The sequence below is a fragment of the Tenrec ecaudatus genome, chromosome 1, assembly GCF_050624435.1.
Source record: "Tenrec ecaudatus isolate mTenEca1 chromosome 1, mTenEca1.hap1, whole genome shotgun sequence".
NCBI classification, from domain to species: Eukaryota; Metazoa; Chordata; class Mammalia; order Afrosoricida; family Tenrecidae; genus Tenrec; species Tenrec ecaudatus.
This window is the reverse complement of record NC_134530.1, coordinates 115099053-115123400: the sequence shown is the minus strand read 5'-3', so window position 1 is coordinate 115123400 and position 24348 is coordinate 115099053. Positions and strand designations below refer to the sequence as shown.

The following is a 24348-nucleotide window of genomic DNA, read 5'->3' as shown; positions in this document are numbered from 1 at the left end:
TTCCACCTCTGTGGGTTTGTGCAGACAAGACCATTTAAACCTGTACTGTGTAAGGTCGCCGACCAAAGGAAGTGCTTATCTGATGAACAGAAATGCCTTCTCTTGCTTCTGTCTTCTCTTGTAAAACTAACCGAAGAACCAGTCTATCGGGATCAATTGGTCATTTCAATGAGCAATGGGCCCTTCCCTCCTTCTTGAACAATAGTGGGAGAACAAGTCATTGCCCACAATACTGCATGAGACGTGCAGCTTCCAACAGGCAAGATGCTGAGTTTCATCTTGTGGACACACACGTTTCAGAGCTCCTTCACTTTTGTCACACTCTTATGTGTGTATAAAACACAAACACACATAATTATTCATTATTGTTACTATATAAATGTATACTGTATTAGTCTGGGTAAACTAGGGAAATACATTCACAGAAACTCATGTATCAAAGAAAGTTTTATAGAAAGGGTAAGTGTACATAAGGAAAGCATCCCAGCCCAGTTCTGGCCAAGTCCAACATTAGGCCATATGTCTACAAAGTCCTCCTCAATCTCACAAAACACACGCCATGAAGCCGACTGCAGGAGGAAAGCTGAGGCAGTGAGTGTGTAAGCATCTCTGTGCTGGCAGGGGTCTCCACTAGGGTTCTCCAGCACCCCAAGCTGCATTAGGGTAGCTCCATGTGGTTTCTCCTCAGGCATGTCTTGCAGGAAGTGACTCTTGCTAGCTGAAGCAGGGAACTGGCTAAGGTGCTGCACCCTTGTCCGACCATCAGAGAGCAAGAGATCCAAGAACCAGAAAGGCGAGGCTCACCAAGCCATTTATCTCTCCACCCTTCAGTTAACCCCACATGGGTTTATTGGCCAGGTTGGCACAATAAACCTTAACTATCTCATATACTAATGGATGCATTCTTTGACAGTGTTTCAATCTGTTTTGTTTGTGATTCATCATGTTTACACATGTAGTTCCACGATAGTTTTTCTCATTACCATATGGCATTTTTTTTTACCATAACACATTTTAATTGTTGGACCATATCACAATGTTGGAGCCCTGGGGCTGTAGTAGTTCCTCACTGGGTGCTAAGCTCAAGGTCAGCAGTTCCAAACCACCAGCCACTTAGTGGGAGAAAGACAGGGCTTTTTACGCTGTAAAAAGTTACAGTTTCTGAGACTCAAAGGGCTGCTCTACCCTGTCACAGAAGGTCCCTGTGAGTCAGCATCAACTAGATGGCAATGAGTTTGTTTGTTTGTTTGTTGTGATACTACAGTGTGTGCCTATTCTTTTTTAATTTTGCATTTTCCCTTCTCTGCATTTTTTGCTATCTGTAATTTTTTGTTTGTTTAAGTTCCCGTATCCCTGTCCCTGGTATGTGGGCATAGAGCGTGTATTATTTTAATTGCTTTTTTAAAAAATGTATGTCTTCATTGGTTAGCTGTCTTGAGCTCAAACGTGGTCTATAAAACGTCTTTCCAGATTCCCAATCCTGCACCTCACTCCGTCAGCCACACTGTTGTTTCAAATGACCAACACCTGTAAAGAGTCTCCAGGTGGAGCTGTTTCTCCAGATTTACATGTTTGCCCAAGTGCTTGCCCTTGGCCTTCTAGTTCTATGGTTCTCAAACTCGAGCCTGCATTAGGACCCTTTGAAGTGTTTGTTAAACTATCAATTGTTGGGTAGCACCCTCAAAGTTCTAGAAGTTCTGGAGTCAAGCCTGTGAGTATGCATTTCTAGGAAGTATCTGACTCTCGCTGCTTGCTCCTTGTCCTGGGTTTTCAGTTTCGGAAGCTCTGTTGTGCCCCAACATTTACCTTTTGTTAGGGCAGGGGTACTCACGGATTCCTTTGGCATTAAAATACAATGTGACAACCTCCTCCATGAATTTAAAAATCACTCTATAATTTCATAATTTTTATATCTTATAAAGAAAGACTTTAAATTTATTTTTAAAATGTATCACCGTATTAAATGTTGTGGCTGTTGAAAACCTTGCTAAACAAAATGGGGTTTGCGGATCAGCCTCCCTGGGAAATTATTAGAAAGTAGTTTCTCAGGATTAATTAGTCAGAATCTGAACTTTAGCAAGCTCCCTAAATGATCAGTATGCACACGATAGTTTAATAAGCACTGATGTAGCACGTTCTTTAAATCCCATCTGAATAATATTGAAAATTATGAAAAAGCATTTCAAATTTAATTTTTAAAAGTGACACATTTAATGACTTACATTAACTTACATTAAGAGAAATGTTATTATTTGATAATAAATGTGATGTCAAATATGGTTTAGAGACCAATTTCTGAGAATTATTATTACACAAAAATGGACAAATTGCCTTTATGACCTGATGTTTGAAAATATACATTTCTGTACATTAAAAATTCAACTGTCATATTGTTCTGACATTCATTAAACCGTAGTGAAATTTTAGATGCTATTTTCAATATGCTCTCTGTAAATACTACATTATATATATGGAGAGTGTTTATTTTTAAAGGAAAACTTGATTTAATTTTTTCTCTATTTTTTTAAACAGATAAAGTAGCAGGAACATCTTTCATCACATATTCAGGGCTTAGGAATGCAGAAGAGATTATTTTTTGAATTTTCAGAACTTTTATGTAAAAATATCTTAATAAATGCAATTTATTAAATTTGTATACATTCCATAATAAATTGTTTCAATATTTTATAGAGAAACAATTCTCCAACTCTATTAAAGTAAACCCAAAGAAGGGTATTTTGTTTGGGTAAACTTGGTAAACAAATCCACAGAAATTCATATGTATAAGAGAGTTTTATATAAAGGGTAAGTATATATTAAGAAAGCATCCCAACCCAGTGCTGTCAAGCCCATAAGTCCAACATTAGCCCATATGTCCGACACCAATCTACAAAGTTCTCTTCAATCTCACAAAACACAAGCAATGATGCTGACTGCAGGAGGAAAGCCAAATTAGTGAACGTGTAAGCATCTTCGTGCTGGCAAGGGTCTCCACATGGCTGCTCCAGCACCCAGGGCTGCATTGGGGTAGGTCCATGTGGCTTCTCCTCAGGGATGTCTTGCAGGAAGTAAGCCTTGCCAGCTGAAGCAGGGAACTGGCTAAGGCAACTGCACCCTGGTCTGACCATCAGAAAACAAGAGACTCGAGAACTAAGAAAGATGAGGCTCACCGAGCCATTTATCTCTCTGCCCTTCAATTAATCCCACATGTGTTTATCGGCCAGGTTGGAACAACAAACCTTAGGTATTGAAGCCAAACATCATTTGAATGGGGAAACATGAATGCTTTAGAACTTGAAGTTCACAAATCCCCTAGAAAGTATATAAGTCACATGTGATAATATTGTTGTTGTTCTTGTTAGGTGCCATCAAGCTGGCTCCGACCCATAGTGACCCTGTGCACAGTGGAAGGAACCACTGCCCAGTCCTGTACTATCCTCACAATTGTTCCTGTGCCTGAGTCCATTGTTGTAGCTACTGTGTCAGTCCATCTCACTGAGGGCCTTTTTCTTTTTCACCGCCTGTCCTCCCACTTTACCCAGCATCGTGTCCTCCTGCGGGGACTGGTCGCTCCTGAAAATATGTCCAAACTATGACAAAGTCTTGCCATCCTTGCGCCTCTAAGGTTCTCTCTGGCCTTACTTCTTCTAATACAGATCCATTTGCCATTTTAGCAGTGCATTATATTTTCAATATTTTTCTCCAGCACCACAATTCAAATGCATCAATTCTACTAGTTTTCTTTATTCAGGGTCCAACTTTCACAGGCCTGACACAATGGGGAATACCAAGACTCGGGTCAGGCATAACTTAGTCCTCCAAGTAACATGCTTGCTCTACAGTACTCCAAAGAGGTCTTGTGCAGCACATTTACCTAATGCAGTGCAGCTGTTTTACTCTTGACTGTTTCTTCCATGAGCACTGGTTGTGGATCCAAGCAACATGAGATCCTTGACAACTTCAACCTTTCCCCCCACCATTTATCATGATGTTGCATATCTTTCCAGTTATGAGGATTTTTCTCTACCTTACACTAAGTTGTAATGCAAACTGAAGGCTCATTCCTGATCTTCATCAGCAAGCATTCTAATTCCTCTTCACTTTTAGCAAGCAAGGTTGTGTCATCTGCATATCAAAGGTCATTAATAAACCTTCCTGGACTCCTGGTGTCACCCTCTTATTTATATAATTCAGCGTCTCTGATAATGTAGTCAGCATATGGATTGAACTACCTCAATATTCTGATTGGCTTATAGTAACTGAGTAAATTAATGGTGGAACAAAATAAAGAGGGAACTTTAACCTTATTAAGAATAAAACCAGAGTCCCTGAATTGGCTAACGGACAGAATTACAATGTATGTGGTTAAGAGGGGGGTGGAGGCCCCACAACTGGTCACAAAAGAATGACATGGTGCAAACTGCTGGGAATATGTTGCCCAGATTACCTTGCTCTGCGTATACCATTTCTATAGGACGTCTATCACAAAGAATCTTCATACAAGTTGGTAACAGATTCGGAGTCTTAGCTGGACCACAAAGAAAATAACTTTCTTACGGATAGGGCTGGCTTCTAAACAACCGAATTTGAATCTGTGTGAAAGGTTATGCTGAGCCTTAACATTAAAACAGCCATTGTACTTTAGGTCTAATACCTCTTTAATTTTCTATCCTACATCAGTCTCTCCCCTTGAACAAGGATTTCCGTGAACAGCCTTTGAAGATCACACTTCTGGGCATACTCTCTTATGCATGGATTTGTCAGCGTACTGCTCTCAGGCGATGGCTCAGTCTTTATAGATTACATTCCCCCCCGTGATGAGAGACTGCCAGTACTCAGGTGCCATGTGTCTCTGGAAATCCATGATGGGCTGTGCTGGAGGAGATGTCTTCATTTCTCTCTGTGTGGGAAATTATTAGGGAGTTGCCACATTGGAGAGACAGCATGACGTACTTCAAACATCTAATCTACCTCATGAAGCTTCTTTGTTTGGGGGTTCCTGAATGCTGGATTGATATTCATCATTCTCTCAGCATAAATGAAGCAAGGCTTTTAGTTCCTTTGGTAGATTCTTATTCAATATGTGTGAACAAATCAGCAGAGAAGCTGGATTATATGAAGAAGAATGCAACCTGAGGATTGGAGGAAGGCTTATTAACAACCTGTGATATATAGATGGTACAATCTTGCTGCTGAAAGTGAGGAGGACTTGAGGCACTTGCTGTTGAAGATAAGGATTGTAGTCTTCAGTCTGGATGTGAAGTATCAATGTGAAGAAGACCAAAATCATCACAACTGGACCTTGATCTAGGTAGCATCATGATAAATGGTAAAAAGATGGAAGTTTCCAAAGATTTTGTCTAGCTTGGATCCACAATCAATGCTCATGGAAGCAGCTCCAAGAGATCAAAAGATACATTGCATTGGGTAAATCTGCTGCACTTCTTTAGAGTACTGAAAACAAGGATGTTACTTTGAGGACTAGATGCACCTCACCCAAGCCAGGGTCTTTTTAATTGCATCGTTTGCATTTGAACGTAGCACACGGAGTAGGACAACGGAAGAACTGATATGTTTGAATTGTGGTGCTGGCCACGGAAACACACGGACTGCTAAAAGGGCAAACCAATGTGTCTTAGAGCAAAGGCAGCCAGAGTTCTCCTTGAAGGTAAGCATAGCGAGGTTTCATCTTAGTGAGACCAGGCCCAGGAGCAGGACATCATGCTTGGTAAAGTGGAGGGGCAGTGAAAGAGGAAGGCCCTCAACAGGATAGAATAACACCTTAACAACAATGCAATGGGCTCGGGGGTACAGCAGGAATAATTGTGAGGATGGCGCAGGACTGAGCAGTGTTTCTTTGTGATGTACACAGGGTCCCTATGGCTTAGAACTGATTTGATAGCTCCTGACAACAGCAACAACAACAACAATATGGAAGATGTAAATCTGCTATTCCCCAGACCACATTCTCAGCAATCCAGGCTACTGAGGCTGGTAAACTGCAAATGGAAATCTCTAACTGTATAGTTCATAGCCATGGCAGTGACCCGCAAAAGGGAGCATTCCTATCAGTGCGGTCAGCCATAGTATTCCCCTGCAGTGACAAATTTCCTCTATAAAATGAAAGAGTTTAATGTTACTTGTACATTGGAGGTTGTCAACACGAGGAACCCCTAAAATTCTTTTTAAAATTTTTAATTTTTTAAATCATTTTATTGGGGCCTCATACAAGTCTTATCACAATCCATACATCCACCCATTGTGTCAAGCACATTTGTGCATTTGTTGCCATCATCGATCTCAAAACATTTGCTTTCTACTTGAGCCCTTGGTATCAGCTCCTCATTTTTCCTCTCCCTTCCCATTTCCCCCTCCCCACTGAACCCTTGATAATTTATAAATTATTATTTTGTCACATCTTACACTGTCCGATGTCTTCCTTCCCCCACTTCTCTGTTATCCATCCCCCAGGGAGGAGGTTATATGTAGATCTTTGTAATTGCCTCTGCCTTTCCACCCCACCCTCCCTCCACCTTCCCAGCATCACCACTCTCAGTGCTGGTCCTGAGGGATCATCTGTCCTGGGTTCCCTGTGTTTCCAGTTCCTATCTGTGCCAGTGTACATCCTCTGGTCCAGCCAGATCTGTAAGGTAGACTTGAGATCATGATGGTGGGGGTTGGGGAGCAGGGAGGGGAGGGAGTATTTAGGAACTGGACGAAAATTGTGTTTCATTGTTGCTACACTGCACCCTGATTGGCTCCTCCCCTCCCTGCGACACTTCTGTAAGGGGATATCCAGTTGCCTACAGATGGGCTTTGGGTCCCCAATATTCACTCTCCCTCATTCACAATGATAAGATTTTTTTGTTCTTTGATGCCTAATACCTGATCCCTTTGGCACCTCCTGATCACATAGGCTGGTGTGCTTCTTCCATGGGGGCTATGTTGCTTCTGAGCTAGATGGCCCTTGTTTACCTTTAACTCTTTAAGACCCTGTATGATTTATCTTTTGTTATTCAGGCTCCATCAGCTTTCTTCACCACATTTGCTTATGCATCCATTTGTCTTAAGTGATTGTGTCTGGAAGGTGAGCAGCATGGAATGCCAGTTTAATAGAATAAAAAATTCTTGCATTGAGGGCATACTTGAGTGGAGGCCCAATGTCCATCTGCTACCTTCATACTAAACCTATAAATATATGCACATAGATCTATTTCCCCATTCTTTTATATATATTTACATATGAACATGCCTTTATTTAGATCTCTATAAATGCCCTTTGCCTCCTAGCTCTTTTCTCTATTTCCTTTTACTTTCCTCTTGTCCCACTATCATGCTCTGCCATCATTGGGTTTCAGTAATTCCTCTCAATTACATTACCCTTGATCACACACTACCAGGCTTCCTACACCTTCCTCACCACCGATTTTGGATCACTCGTTGTTCCCTTGTCCCTGGGTTTGTTAACACCACTTCCTTTCCCTCCAGGTCCCTCACCCCTAAAATTCTTAAGGTGCATTAGCTTACCATATTCCAATCATTCAAACATGGCAAACACCAAATGAAAGGTGACCCATTGGACTTGTTCTTAAATGAGCTCATATTCCACATGAAAAGACATATCTGTATGGGTCTCCCAATATACCTACCCCAGTTTGAATATATCCTGTAAATGTAATGGACTGCTGTCATCAACAAGCTCGTTTAAAGTCAGTGAATTATTATAAATGGATACTTCTCCAGGGGATTTTGGAGCCATGTACAAGTGGGGGGATTTTGATTCTTTTAATTATGTTACTGTGGAATACTATTGAAGATTGTTAATTTAACAATTTCCTGGGGGTGGGAAAAATAGAACATTTTAACCATACTCTGGGTGAAACAGGGAACTGATGGAAAATTGGGATAAATCTTCAGGTGGTGTTGCTGTTATTAGTTGATCTTGAGTAAGTTCCATTAATATGAAGCATTCTTCTTCTTCTTATCCAGCTTCTCTGATGATTTTCTCAGCAAACGATTTGAGTAAGTATGGTGAGAGGATAGAACCCTGACACACACGCTCCCTGATTTTAAACCTTACAATATTCCTTTGTTCTGTTCACACACTGTCTCTGCTCCATGCACACTGAAGTGCTCATTCTTCCCATGGCTACCCTTAGTTTGTTACGAGCTACAGTCAAATGTCAATAAAACTCAAGGAAAAATCTTTCTGGTATTCGCTCTTTTGCGCCAAGATCTGTCTGACACCCCTCCCCCACCTCCCGCCACTCCCACAATGAAAGAAGCTCTTCTGGGCATAGCTTTCCTAGTACACTTTTTTCCCACTCGGCGAGCAGGAAACAAATCACTCTGAGTTAGTGAATTTGGTGGCCTCACCTGGAAAGGTTCTCTCTGGTCATAACAAATATTTTTCATAGAAGCAGTTTTGCTTAAACCTCGGTTTTGGGGTTGCTTTTTTGTTTGTTTGTTTTTTGTGATGACCAATTTCAGAGAACAGCCTGTGGCTGTGAAATTTTTTTCTGCTCATGAAAAATGCTTCGGAAACTGTTGTGATGTTGAACACAGCTTATAAGAACAGCGCTATGGGAAAAACTCAAGTGTATGAATGGTTTTCTTGTTTTAAAAAAAGTGAAATGTTGCTTGATGAGGAACCTAGTTATGGATGTCCATCAACTTCCCAAATGGGTGAAAATGTCATAGAGCATTTCACCACGTCAGACTGTTAATCAAGCTTTCTATTTACAGGGTTGAGAAAGGTTGTGTAACAGTGTGTGACAAAAAAAACCCGATTTGTGCCAGACAGAGGGTAGATTTTGCCACCACGAAAATGGACCTGCTCACATAGACATCTCAGCGCTCCGAAAAAACAGCATGCCTCTCTTGCCCCACACACTTAACTCACCTGACATTGATCTTGCTACTTTTTGTTTTTGTGCATGAAGAGAGACATGAAAGGGCAGTGATGTGATGACATAGAAGAGGTGAAGAAAAAAATGAGGGAGGCGCTGTCAGGCATTCAAACAGATAAGTTTGAAAAATGTTTCCAAGAATGGAATCGCAGATTTGACAAATGGCTTAAGTGTAACGGAGAGTACTTTGAAGGTGATAAGGTTGTTTTGTAAAAAAAATTTGAATACATAAGTTCAAAAAAATCCTTTTTTGGGGCACCCTCTCGTCTAAGTATCTTCTTCCCTTTTGGTTTTCTAAATCTAGGTTTTTGTACATTTCATTCTAATAGTTAACTTTATCTTCTTGAGCTGATCTATTCAGCTATTTTACTTCATCATTTCTCCCATTTGCCTTTGCTACTCTGTGATGAAGAACAAGTTTCAGAGTCTTTTCTGACATCCATTTTGATATTTTCTTTTTTCCTTGTCTTTTAAACTACATTTTGGTTTCTTCATAAATGATGTTCTTGCTGTCCTCCCACAGCTCATCAAGTCTTCTGTCCTTAGTGTTCAGTGTTCTTAGATTTTTTTTTCCAAATTCAGGTAGGATAGACTCAATGTTGTATTTTGGCTGCCTGGACTTGTTTTGAATTTCTTCAGTTTTACTCTGAACTTTCATTGGTCTGGTGTTAGCTGCTGATAGCAAGCTTCTCCAGCGTCTTTCCCCACACATGTGGTCAGTTTGATTTCTGTGTATTCCATCTGGAGAAATCCATGTGTACAGCCACCTTTTTTGTTGTTGAAAACAGGTATTTATCATGAACAAGTCATTTATCTTGTAAAGTTCTATCATGTGATCTCCATCTTCATTTCTTTCACAAAGACCATATATTCCTTCCTCTTTGTTGTGAATTTCTATTCCAATAATTATCAATCCATCCATCCATCCATCCATTTATCTATCTATCTATCTATCTATCTATCTATCTATCTATCTATCTATCTATCTATTTACTTATTCTCTTCTCTTCCTTACCCTAACCGTAACCCTAACCCTAACCTATCAATTCATCTTGATTGCATGTTTGATCAATTTTTTTTACTGAAGATACTGGTGGAATTCTTCAATTTCTTCATAATTAGCTTTTGTAGTTGGTGCCTAAATGCAAACAATAGTTGTATTGATTGGATTTTCTTGAATGCAGATATAATCTTATCGCAGGAAGCATTGTACTTCAGAACAGATTTCAAAATGTCCTTCCCAACAATGAATTCAACCCTATTCCTCTTTTGTGCCGTTCTGGGCACCGTACACCATATGAATATCTGATTCATATGGCCAATACCCGTCCATGTCAGCTCAGTAACACCTAGGATATTGAACTTTATGCATTCCATTTAATTTTTGATGACTTCCAATTTTTCTAGAGTCATACTTCAAAAATTCCAAGTTCATATCATTAGCAGTTTTTCTGCAACTGTTTCTTCTCACCTTGAGTTGCGCCCCATCCGCAAATGAAGATGGGATGGCGCCATTCCTACAGGCTTTACCCTACTCCATCACCCTGGCCGTTCTGCTTTGAGAAAGCAGCTCTCTTCGTCAGTCACATTTCAAGTGCATTCCAACCCCAGGGCCATCCTCCGGCACTACCCCTGACAATGGCCCGCTTCCAGTCATGCTTTCATGCGGTCTTCCATGGCTGATGATGTTTCTATTCTATGCCTAACGTTTCCAGTGGCTGCTTCCTCTGAAGTGTCTTCTTCACAGTCTGTTCTTAGTCTGGAAGCTACCCTGAAACTTGTTCACTTTGGGGTGACTCTGCTGGCATCCGAGGTACCAGTAACATGGTTTCTAGCATCTCAGCAACACACAAGCCACCACAGTGTGACAAACTAAAGTACAGGTGGTGGAAATCTGTAGGTCGCCCATCAAAATCAATCATAAAATTAGGTTTGATCTAATATTTGCACAATCTTGCAAATGCTGGGGAGCAGTTTTACTCTGTCTTATAGGGTGTCCATGAGTCAGATTTTACTTTATGGCAGCAATTTTGGTTTTGTTTCCATAGAATACAAAAATGATGGGCCATCCCTAATTCATGACTTCATTCTATATGCACGGTTACTGCTTCCCTGGAAGCAAGTTGCAAGTCGTGGTGGGCGCAGTCAGTTTGTCTTGTGCAGAGGTGCAAAAATGCTACTCTCATAAAACTTCCCTTCTTAACAGGGAATTAATCCTTTCAGTTGATGGAGCGTATTGAAAACCAGAGAACTCTAAATCTCCTTATCAGAGAATATATACTATCCCCACTCTCATAAACCAATCAATATTGTCAAATATTAAGGTTCAATATTTTAAAATTTTCTATGGATAACATTTTACTGAATCAGTTCAAGGTGGTCCCTTGCAACAAAAATTGAAATGAAAGGTTTCTGTTCCCAACATCTCCTAAACATAACCTCAAAATTTTCATAAAATATTTAGTTAAGCAATCTCTCTATTTGTAAATATTTTCATCTTTGTTTTGCTTACAACTTGGACTTTAGCTCAGTTTATTTACGTGGAGTGAAGGGGCAGAGCATTTCCTGCAACATTCAAGATTTCCAAGAATAGCTTTATTTTTCCTGGTATATTAATTTGGATAGACAATGATTGCTCAGTTTCTTTTTGTGTAGCCTCTTCCATTCACCTTTAGGAATCCCTGGGTCCTAGTGGTATGTGCAATAAAATATATAAATCTGCAAGCCTAGGTGCATATGTGTTTCTCCCCAAACCTTAAACTCCTGACAGAACTTTGAATGATCTTCATGAGGATCAAGAACTTCTTTAATAATGGTGTATAGTGTTAGATTTCCTAGAGAAGCAAAACCAGTGAACATCATGTATATATGTAAGTAATTTCTTGACCCGGTCCATTCACACTGAAATTCATGCGTCATATGCTAGCTGGAGGCCCCTCCAGACTTACATATCTGCCAACTGATGAATCAGCAAGGTGAAACAAGAAGCTGGGAGGTCACATGCTGGCGGATGCAGAGTTCTGTGGATTCACAGTCAGCAGAAATATGGCAGGGCACCAACAGTTTCCAGGGTGGCAGGTTACATGGGCCCTCTGCCACAGAAGCAGGATCCAGTCAAGCAGGAAGGGGATGGGCAAGAGAGAGAACAGTTGTCCCAAGTGTTTCTTTTAAGTAGGTCATGCCAACAAGGACCCATCATTAGGCTGTGTCCTGACTGGGAGGTTGGACTCCATCAATACTCTTCCACAGGTGTAACCCAGATTTCCCCAAACCCAGTTATCACAGTCCACACTTTGTGCACTTATAAACAAACCTGTGCCCATACATACATTCCAATCCATGTTCATGATAAAATCATATTTGCGCCTAATAGAATACAGCTAACATTCACACACCTGAAAAGACACCAGTCCCATTACATCTTTAATTTTATAAGTGGCCCCCAAATTCTTGGTGCTTGTTAGGATCAATTCTGGTAAAACTTTAATTACATCTGAATCCTGTAAACCTGTAAGCACCATCCCCCCACCCTCTCTTCCTTAGACCTATTAAGAGAAAACTGATTTGTGTGGATCCTCTATTGTTCAACTTATTTGGTGAAAGTTTACAAGCTAGTCATTTCATGCCTGTATCTTCCCCCATTTTTTATATTTGTTTTCTAAATTGACCCTTGCTACCACCTCTATTCTTTTAGGAGACAAGCACATGCTTTGGTGTGGAGAATCTTAATTCTCTTTGGACTTTTGCATCTTTAAGCAAAGTATACTCTTGAGCATGTCATCCATCAAGACTGTAGCAAAAAACACCAGCTCACCGAGTGAATATTTTCCTTTTGCAACTAACTGGGATCTGGTCTACCTGAGTGTAGCCATTCCAATCTAGGTCAATGGGCACCAGTAGCAAGCTTGGGAGTTCTTACATACTTCACTGCACTTCAGATCATCTGAACGCGTCACATATTATCACCAACCTTAGTATCATGGGGTTATGTGTTGGGTCGGGCATTTTGGTGTGTGTCAATGTGATACCTCAAAGAAGATATGGCTTGAGTTTTGCCCCTCAGTCAGGTAGCAGGATGGTGACATCCCTTGCAGTGTGGCCTAGACATAAGAAGACCTTTAGAGACCTGGCTATCCTGTTTCTTTTCCCTTTGTGCCTGTTCCTGGTGTGCAGCCTGATCTGGCTGTCTTACATCGCTGCTGCACTGTACCACACAGTCGCACTGTCTCACATCGCCTTCTGTACGAAGACGCCGTTGGGTCTCCTCACTTTGGGACCAGCTGCCTTGCATAATCCCCGTCTGCTGCCCTCAGTGCCACTCAGTGCGGTCCCACTATGCTGTGCGTTGCCACACTGAGCTCTCCTACTTTTCTCCATGCCTCATCTATCTCTTGCTTCTTTGGACTTTGAGCCCAGTAAACTCCTGAGTTGAAAGACATGCAGCCCATCAGCAGACTCACCAAAGTGAGTTGGACTGCACTTCCTTTCCCTCTCTCTGCAGCTGTGCCAGCTGCTTCCCTTTTAGAAACCTCGTTCTCAATATAAATGTCTCTACTTACACACATTTATAAGTGTTCTGGTTTGGCATCTTTAGAGAACCCAGGCTAATACAGACTCCCTCATGCTATAGGTTCCAATGCTACACATTTGAACTCTGCTTTGAGAAGCGAACTCTTCCTCAGCCATATTTTGAGTGCCCTCTGACCTGAGGGGCTCATTTTCCAGCACATTTTCTGGATCATCCATGAGTTTATTAGGAGCTAATTCCTCAGAAGTAAACAGTTGGCCTTCTTCATAGGAGAACCTGCTGGCATTTGAAATGCCACTGACATAGCGTCCAGCTTTAGAGCAGACCCTAATTCCTTAGAAGTGAACATTGGCTGTGTTCCTGAGAAGCGGACAGCCTCGTCTTTCTCTGTGAGTGACCTCACTTACATTGGAAACAGTGACGGAGCTTCCAGCAGCACAGTAACACACAAGCCATTACAGTAGACGAACTGACGGGCAAGTGGTAGATGTGGGTGGATGGATAGGATCAAGTTGGGTGTAATTAAGGTCAGAGTCAATGACAGTTGCTAGTTGTATTTATAGATGGTCCTGGATAATGACTGAGATTTGTTCCCGAGTGTGTCTTTAAGTAGAATTTGTAGGTAAGATGGAACAGGTACATATAATTTTTATTTAGTCTTCCTTTAGTGCCACTCAGTGAAGCCTTTTCAATGATTAAAAGGCTGCACGTGGAGCAGGGGAGGTGGTTGTGATGAAAATTTATTTGATTGAATTGTTTAAAATGGAAAACAGATTTATGTAACAATAGAGGGCACGTTTGAAATGTCTGTTAGCATACTGGGTCTTTTCTTATGGGCCAAATGATAGCATTGTTCTCCAGGTCTGTGGTTGACGGTAGGCATATGACTTGTAAGCGGAGGTGTTGCGTCAGTAGTTGCCTGTGTGAGGCCCTCCAAAATGCTCTTCCCATCTGTCACCGACTATGTATGTGAAGAAGAAGATGACTGTGCTGACAGGGCAGGGCCTTCACTGACCTGATAAGGAAAGATCCTTGACCCATATCCCCCTCTTTTCTTACTTTTATTGGGGCCTCTTACATCTCGTACCACAATCCATACATTCATCCAGTGTGTCAAGCATATTTGCACATATGCCGCCATCATCATTTTCAAAGCATTCTCTTCCCACTTGAGCCCTTGATATCAGCTCCCCATTTCTACCCCCTCCCTCCCCCACCCACCCTCCCTCATGAACCCTTGATAAGGTATAGATTGTTATTTTCATGTATTACATTGTCCTCTGTCACCCCTTACCCACTTTTCTGTTATTCGTCCTCTTGTGAAGGGGTTCTAGATTGATCCTTGTGATTGATACCTCCTTTCTCCCCCCACCCTCCCTAATCCTCCTGGTATCTCTACTCTCCTTGTTGGCCCTGAGGGGTTTATCTTACCTGGATTCCCTGTGTTGTGGGCTCTTATCTGTATCAGTGTGCATGTTCCGGTCTAATCCGATTTGTAAGGCAGAATTGAGGTCATGATAGTGGGGGGAAGGAAGCAACAAAGGACTAGTGGAAAGTTGTGTATTTAATTGGTGCTATGCTGCACCCTGACTGACTCATCTCTTCCCTGTGACCCCTCTGTGAGGAAATGTCCAATTGTCTATAGATGGGCATTGGGTCTGTATTCCATGCCCCCATCGCCCCCCATTCACAATGGGTATGATTTTGTTCTGGGTCTTAGATGCCTAATACCTGATCCCATCAACACCTGATCACACAGGCTGGTGTGCTTCTTCCATGTGGACTTTGTTGCTTCTGAGCTAAATGACCACTCGTTTATCTTCAAGCCTTTAAGACCCCAGATGCTATATCTTTTGATAACCATCAGCTTTCTTCACCACATTTGCTTATGCACCCACTTTGTCTTCAGCTATCGGGTGGGGAAAGTGAGCATCACAGAATGCCGGATTGTTAGAATAAAGTGTTCATGTCTTGAGGGAGTACTTGAGTTGAGACTCAATGTCCATCTTCAACCTTAATTCTTAACATATAGATATGAGTACATAGTTCTATTCCCCTCTTATTATATATAATATATACATATATAATAATATGTATATGTCTGTATTTAGACCTCTGTAAATGTCCTTTGCCTCCTGGTTCTTTCCTCTCTTTCCTTTTACTTTCCTCTTGTCCCACCATCATGTTAGGCCTTCATTTGAGTTTAGTAATTCCTTGCTTGTACTTTGCCCTTGATTGAGTCCCACTAGGCGTCCTATGTTCTTCTTTATTGATTTTAGTTCACTTGTTGTTCCCTTGTCCCTGGGTTGGTTCCCCACCTCCCACTTCCTTTCTCCCACCACCTCTTCTCCTGTATCTTCCCGAAAACATTGGGCCCGTTCTTTTCATCTCCGAATTATTTATCCCGCCTATCTTAGCTAGATAGACATGCAGATATATTAATACATGCAAAAACCAGGCAAAACCAAATAAAACAACAAAGGAAGTCAAAACCAACAAAACAATAACAACCAAAAAAACCCCCCAAAAATAACAATAACGAAAAAAAAAAAAACACTGACAAAAATGGAAAAGCCTGTAAATACTTCAAGTACTGTTTGTTGGCCTTTATGATGTTTTCCAGTCAAGTCTGATGGGGTGGCACACTCTGTTTCCAAAGTCTCTTTTTGGTATTCCACGGGAATTACCTCACTTTGCTCCCCTTGCTGCTCTGTGGCATGCCGTTAGTGTTTTGCCCCAGTGTGATGGGGTCAGATTGTGCACTATTCCCACACTGTGTCTCCAGTGTTGTCCCCCGCAGTACTATGGTTCAGTGAGGGATATTGTGTCTCGTGGTGGGGCCAGCCCTATGGCCTTGACCCATCTTGTTGGATATGTAGTATCATCAACAAACCTTATTTTCTTTAAGGTCCTATAACTATAGGCTTATTTATCATTTCAGTAAAATATAGTTTTTCCTAGTGAATAAAGATTCCTTTTTTTTTGGATTTTGATCACTGAAACTTCTTACCATAGGTGGAATTGTAGAAGTCAAGATTATCATTTGCTTGGAATTTTGTGAAATGGGTTAATTTTAAATATGGATTAGTTATTTACAAAAAGTTGTTTTTACAAATCAACTTATACATATCTTAATAATTTGTTTCCATTTTTTTTCAGTTGAACCGGACAATAGACTTTTAGGGATGATTTTTGTCTACTTGGCTTTATGGATACAGTTAGAAGATATGTCTTCTTTGTTTTAATTGTTCTCATAATTTTATATGTATATGTGGAGTTTAGCTCCATTGCCATGTGCCTATAATTATGCAATTCTGGCTGCCTGCTGGAATCACTTGGATATATATTTTAAAAATGCTGATGCCTGGCCTCACCTGGGTCTGTGGTGTATCCTGAACTTCTCAGGTGACTTGGCTTTGGTTAAAATATTTTGGAAATAACTGAAAACATTCTTTTTGCATTTGCTATGTAGGTAACCTGGCTCATCAGAGTTATGTGATGAATCTGTCACAATAGATCCATTGTTTAGAATGAACTGGAATTGGGATAATTGAGTGTGACCTTGAATTTGTTAGAGTGTTTTTATTATCCTCTACCAGATATCATTGATGATTCATGGAAGTAAAATTGGCTGAAGATAATTCAACAACAGTTCCAGCAGTGCATTAACAGGAAGCTGACAGAAAGTCATGCTAAATTCAGAAGGGAATTTGGAACAAGGGATATCATTGCTGATGTCAGATGGATCTTGGCTGAATGCAGAGCATACCAGAAAGATATTTCAAAAAAATTCACTGCCGTTGAAGTGATTCCTACTCCACTGTGACTGTAAAGGAAAGGATAGAACTGTTCTCCAAGACTGTAACTCTTCTGGGAGTAGAAAGCTCAGTCTTTTCCCCACGGAGCAGCTAGTGGTTTCAAACTGCTGTGGGGGCAACAGCCCAACACATAACCTCTACACCACCCGCGCGTCTCTGAAACATGTTTCCTTGTGTTTTATTGACTACATCAAAGAATCTGGATTATAAAAAAACTATGGATAACCTTGAGAAGAATGGAATTCCAGATCACTTTATTGTGCTCATGCAGAATTTGTACATGACTCGAGAGACAGTTATACTAACAGGACAAGGGGATGCTGCATGGCTTAAATCAGGAATGGTGTTCGTCAGGGTTGTATCTTCTCACCACACTTATTCAGTCTGTATGCTGAGCCAGTCATCAGAGATGCTGGATTATATCAAGAAGAATGTGGCATCAGGATTGGAAGAAGACATATTAATAATCTGTGATATGCAGATGACACAACCTCACAACCTTGCTTGCTGAAAGTGAGGAGGACTTGAGGCACTTGCTGATGAAGATCTATGATTTCAACCTTCAGTAAGGATTACATGCAATTTAGTGCAAAAATGACCCAAATCCTCACAATTGGAACTTGATCTAGGTACTCTCATGATAAATGGAGGTAAGATTGAAGTGGTAGGGGTTTTGTCTTGCTTGCATTCACAATCAATGCTCATGAAAACAGCAGTCACAGATCAAAAGAGGCATTCCATTGGGTAAATCTGCTGCACAGGACCTCTCCAAAGCATTGAAAACCAAGATGTGACTTTGAGGACCAAGGTGACCCAAGCCACGATCTTTTTAATTGCATCATATGCATGTGCAAGTTGGACATAGAAAACTGAAGAAGAGTCTATGTACAGTATTTGAATTGTGGTGCTGGAGAAGAATATTGAAAATACCATGGACTCCTACAAGGATAAACAGGCCTGTCTTGAAAGAAGTAGAGTGCTCCTTAGAGGCAAGGATGCTGAGCCTCCATCTCTGTGTTGTCAATAGAGACCAGGTTCGGTAACGCAGAGGGTAGTGAAAGAGAGGAAGGCCTTCAAGGAAGTGGGTTGGCAGAGTAGCTGTAGCTCAACAAGGGGCACAACACAGGAACAACTGTGATGGTGTAGACCGGGGCAGTGTTTTGTTCTGTTGTGCTTTGGGTTGGAACTGACTCCATGGCTTCTGACAACAAGAACAAGAACCAAACCACTAACGGGATGAGGTAAAACATGTATGTGTGTACATTTCCATATAAGTTGGAGAAGGAAGTATACGAAAATACCTTATTTTGAGTTATGTACAAATTAAAGTCATTTGGGTTATCATTTAAGGCATTAATGAATGAACAAATCTTTTTTAAAAAAACAAATTGTAACAATTACTAAGTTATTGTTAGCATAGTAAGGTAATCGTGCTCCAGCTCTTGTTGACTTTGTCAACTACTTTAAAAAAAATCATTTTGTTGGGGACTCATACAATTCTTATCATAGTCCATACATATATCCATTGTGTCAAGCACATATGTACATTTGCTGCCATCATCATTCACAGTGATGACAACAAAAAAGGAAACCAATTATCCATAGAAGAATAAATAAATTAAAAGAAAATAATTTTAAAAGAAAGAAAAATCTGTAAATAGATCATGGTCTGACTTTTGATCTCTAGGCGTGTCCTTCAGTCAGGTCCAATGGGGTACCATGCTCTGGCCCCAGAGTCTGTCCTTTGTACTTCCTCAGGGGCTCCCTGCTCTGCTCCCACGGTTGTTCTGCCACACGCTTTTAGTGCGTTGCCTCAGTGTCACTGGCTCAGTCTGGGCGAGTCCCGACACTGAGTCTCCCGTGTTGTCTCCCTTAGGGCCCTGGGCCATCAAGGACGGTGCGTCTCATAGTGGGATCAGCCATATTGTCTACTCTGTCCATTGGCTGTTCAGAGTGGGATATCGTCCTCCAGGCCTGATGGGCCAGGATTTGCTCCACTCTCTCTTCCTTCCTCTTCTTTGCTCCCATTTGCTCTGATCAACCATGCCCCTCTCCCCTAGCTGCTGTTTCAGTGCCGTGCTCTCAAGTAGATTCTTCTGGGGCGAGGGGCAGTTTTCCACATAGCTAGTATGGGAGCCGAGCCCTCAGGCTCTTCCACTGGCTCCCCACTCCTTGCTGGCACACTGCATTTGTCTAGCACTGTCTTTTTATTTGGTCCCTCTTTCCTTGTGGAGACACAAACAATACCCTCCCCTTGGGTGGGTCAGTGCCCTATTCCCCCACCACACATCTTTTTTTTTCTTTCCTCCCTCCACCCCCTTTTTAGTTGGCTACCACATGTACCCCTGGATTTGGTATGGCCCCTGCCATACTACCTGGACTTCACCCCTGGAATGTTTGTATACAGTAGCTTTTGACCTGTGCCCCCTTTGCACTTACCTTTCTGTTCTCTCTTTTATATACATATAAACTTACCTCAGTGGATTCATGTTATACTTGTCCTTTTGTGCTTGGCTTACTTCACTTAGCATAATTTCCTCCAGTTCTTCCCATGTGGCAATACGCTTCATGCATTCATCACTGATTTTTAGGGATGCATAGTACTCCAGTGTATGTATGTACCACAGTTTTTTAATCCATCTGTTGATGGAAATTTGGGTTGTTTCCCACTCCTTGCGATTGTGAACTGTGCCACAATGAACATTGGAGCACAGATGTCAGGCCGTGTTTTGTTTCTTGCTTCTTCTGGGTATATGCCCAGTAGGGGGATTGCTGGGTCGTATGGTAACTCAATTTCCATCTGTTTGAGAAATCGCCAAATCGATTTCCATAGTGACTGTACATACTTACAGGTCCACCAGCAGTAGATGAGAGTTCCTATCTCCCAACAGTCCCTCCAACACTTGTTGCTTTCTGATTTTTTGAATTGGGTTATCTTTGAGGGTGTTAGGTGGTATTTCATAGTTGTTTTGATTTGCATTTCTCTTATGGCTAATAAGAACATTTTCTCATATGTTTATTGGCCCTTCGAATTTCAGACTCTGTGAAACTTCTGTTCAGGTCCTTTTCCCACCTCCTCAGTGGGATATTAGTTTTTCTCTTATTGAAAGCTTGCACAGTATTGTAGATTTTAGTAATAAGGCCTTTATCTGATGTGTCATTGCTAAAGATGTTTTCCCAGTTGATGGGCATTCTTATTACTCTCTTGGTGAGTTCTTTCAATGTACACAGGTGTCTTATCCTCAGTATATCCCACTTGTCTATTTGTGACTCCTCTGTATTTGTATCCTTCCCTATTTCTGATAGCCTATGTACTCCCTGTGCCAAGGTTCTCAGGTTTGTCCCAATTCCCTCATTAATGGCCCCAATTGTTTGGGGTTTTATCTCAAGGTCTATGATCCACCTTAAGTTTATTCTTGTGCATAGAGTGAGGTAAGGGTCTTGCTTCATTTTTCTGCAGGTAGATATCCAATTTTTTCCAGCACCTACTTTTAAGGTAATAAATACTCTGTTACCATGAAGAGGATCTTTGTTTACTCTAATAACAAGATGTTGGATGAAGATTTAAATACCCAAATAGTTGCTTCCTGCAGTACCAGAGAGCTTCCAGAAAGAAATCAACCTGAACTTTAGGCTACTTTCTTCTTTTTTTCTCATAAAACGATCTAGTTAGCTTTTAGCCTTGGATTGGGAGCTTGTATTGTGTTAGGGACAGTTATTGTGATTTGAAATATAGTATGATTATTATGTTGCAAAGTTTCTTTACATCTATATAGCATATTAGCACGATATTCTAACATGTGTGAAGCTCTATTAATATCCTATATAATTAGGATAGGACTTAGGCTCCAATTCTAAGTTTTATACTGAACTTTCTTTCCTTGATTAAGTTTTTTCTATAATTACTTTCCATATATGGAATATTGGGAGACATATTATCTAAAATCTGGCCTTGTTAATGAGATAAAATATTTTAACTACTTTAACCACAGCTTACCTATAATATGCATTACTTCTTTAGTTTTGACACTGAATTGTCCTGGAAATTATTGTATTAAAAACTGTACCTGAGAACAAATTAAATACTACATTTTCTTTAATAGTGAATTGTATTATCATGAAAACTGAGGTGACTTTGATGTGAAAGTCAATTTTACATCACTGTTTCTGATGCTAACAGAAGTATTGCCTTATATTTTGTTGTGGTGTTTGCTTTGCATTACTTATAGCAACGTTTTGTAAGAAGGCCAAAAAAGATTCATAAAAGAGGATGAGAGTAATGAGAAAGTTGCTACGCTGAGCAGCTAATCTGAGAAGCTGGGTGACAGGAAGAAGAATGGGGCATCATTGCTGGAGGACGACTCCGTGCCGGTCTTCAGTAGACCGATGGCACAACCTGGCCTGGTGAACGTGAAGAGGACTGGGAGCACTTACTGATGAGGCGAGTGGCCACAGCCTTCAACGTGGGCTACACCTCCATGTGCAGGAAACAAGAATCCGCACAACAGGCCGATAGATCATGAAAAACAGCAGATTTCAATTGTCAAGGGTTTATTTCTCTTGGATCCACAATCAATGCTCATGGAAGCAGCAATGAAGAAATCAAAGGACATTCGGCATTGAGAAAACCTGAAAACGCTCGTGGAAGTGTTAAAAAGCAAGTATACCACTTTGAAGACTAAGATACATCTAACCTAACTCATATTTTCAATCGTCTCATTTTTGCGCGTGAACACTGGACCAGGAAAAGAAAAACAGGAGGATTGGTTTATGAGTATCTGAATTGGAGTGTCGTTGAAGAATATTAAACATACCATTTACTATCAGAATAATAACTCCCTCCTGGGAGAAGTACAACTAGAATGCTCCTTAGTAGTGAGCAGAGGAAGACTGTGTCTGCTGTGCTTTGATCCTGCTCTCAGGAGGAGTTAGTCCCTGGAGAAGGACACCGTGCTCGATAAAGTCAGAGAAAAAGAAGGACGGAATGCTTTGGCAGAGTGGTTGCACAGTGGCTCCGACAACGCGAGGATGGAGCTGAGCTAGGCTGTACAGAGCGTGGCGTGAATTCATTCGATTTGACAGGCTCCAAGCGTGGCGTGAATCCATTCGATTTGACAGGCTCCAACAATATGCGCCCACACAAAACCCCCAGCACAATGACTCCTTTCGCTTTCTGCCCTGCAAAGCTGTGCTCATTTCAAAGGCAAAATGAAAAGGCGATTTGCTTTACCATGTTCCTGAACTCCCACTACAAATGAACTACTTTTCTCTGTGTTCCTTCAGTCTATTTCTGTACCCCCCACATTCACTTCACGATGTCATCTTAAAAGCGATGCTGCAGGGATCTGTCACGCACTGGACCGGAGGTTGCATAGGGCTGCTGCTTTAGGGCATCTGGGGACTATTCATTTTAATCTCCACTCTATCACTTTGTAAGACATACAAAGTTATTTGTCTTTTATCAATTCAATGTATCTATCTGTAAGGTGGGACAAAACCTTCTAGTATACATGCTAGAACATGTTGAACAATTAAATGATGGAACGTATAGGATGCCTGGTGGGGCTTGATCAAGGGCAATGCAGCCGAAAGAAATTACTGAAACCCAAATGAAGGCCAAACATGATAGTGGGACAAGAAGAAAGGAAAAAGAAAGAGAGGAAAGAACTAGGAAGCAAAGGACATTTATCATTATTTAAATACAGGCATGTACACATATAAATATATTTATATATAATGATAGGGAAATAGATCTATGTACATATTATACGTTAAGTATTAAGGTAGCATATGGATATTGGCCCTCTACTCAAATACTCCCTCAATGCAAAAACATTTCATTCCAATGACCTAGCATTCTGTGATGTTCACCTTCCTGACATGATTGCTGAAGACAAAATTGGTGCATAAGCAAATGTGGTGGAGAAAGCTGATGGTGCCCAGCTATCAAAAGATATAGTGTCAGGGATCTTAAAAGTTTGAAGATAAACGAGTGGCCATCTAGCTGAGAAGCAACAAAACCCACAAAAAAGAAGCACACCAGCCTGTGTGATCATAAGGCATTGATGGGATCAGGTATCAGTCATCAAAAACCCAGAGCAAAAAATCATATCAATGTCAATGAAGGGGAGTGCAGACTGGAGACCCAAAGCCTATCCATAGGCAATTGGACATCCCTTACAGAAGGGTCATGGGGTGGAGATGAGCCAGTCAGGGTGCAGTAGAGCATCAATGAAACACACAACTTTCCTCTAGTTCTTTAATGTTTCCTCCCCCCACTATCAAGACCCCAATTTACCTTACAAATCTGGCTAGACCAGAGCATGTACATTGATACAGTTAAGAGGTGGAAACACAGGGAATCCAGGACAGATGAAACCCTCAGGACCAATAATGAGAGTAGTAATACCAGGAGAGCAAGGGGAATATGGGGTGGGAGGGGGGGGGGAGAAAAGGGGAACCGATTACAATGATCTCTATATAATGCCTCCCCTGGGGGGAATGGACAACAGAAAGTGGGTGAAATAATAATAATAATAAATTATCAAGGGTTTATGAAGGAGGGAGAAAACGAGCTGATACCAAGGGCTGAAATACAAAGAAAGCATTTTGAAAATGTTGATGGTAACAAATGTACACATGTACTTGACACAATGGCTATATGCATGGATTGTGGTAAGAGTTGTACGAGCCCCCAATAAAAAATAAAAAGGAACAAAAGACCAACCCAAAGCAATAAACACATCGGAAACCTAAAAACGCCTAAGCAATAAAGAACTTTTAAAAGTCAAGAGCTGTATGAGCCCCCAGTAAAAGGATTAAGAAAGAAAGAAAAATTAAATGATGTAACATAAGATAGTAAGTGTTCAATAAATGACAGTGAATATGTTTTTGTTGTTAATTATGTATGGTATATTTTTGTCTTATGTACATATAATGTGATTTAAATTAAACTTCCTCCACTAGGTTATAAGTTTTTTCAGGACTAAGATCCATTACTTGACATTTTGCATAAAAATTTAATGAGTTCATTAAGAAATATTTATTTGTTGATTGAATACCTTGACTTTTGCCTTTACTTAATTTTTAAAAA

General features: G+C 40.8%; 1 protein-coding gene across 2 annotated transcripts in view; it reads left to right on the top strand.

Moving 5' to 3' along the window:
- Nucleotides 1-24348, top strand: part of TTLL7 (tubulin tyrosine ligase like 7) — a 169998-nt gene that overhangs the window by 41079 nt on the left and 104571 nt on the right. The window lies entirely within an intron of this gene.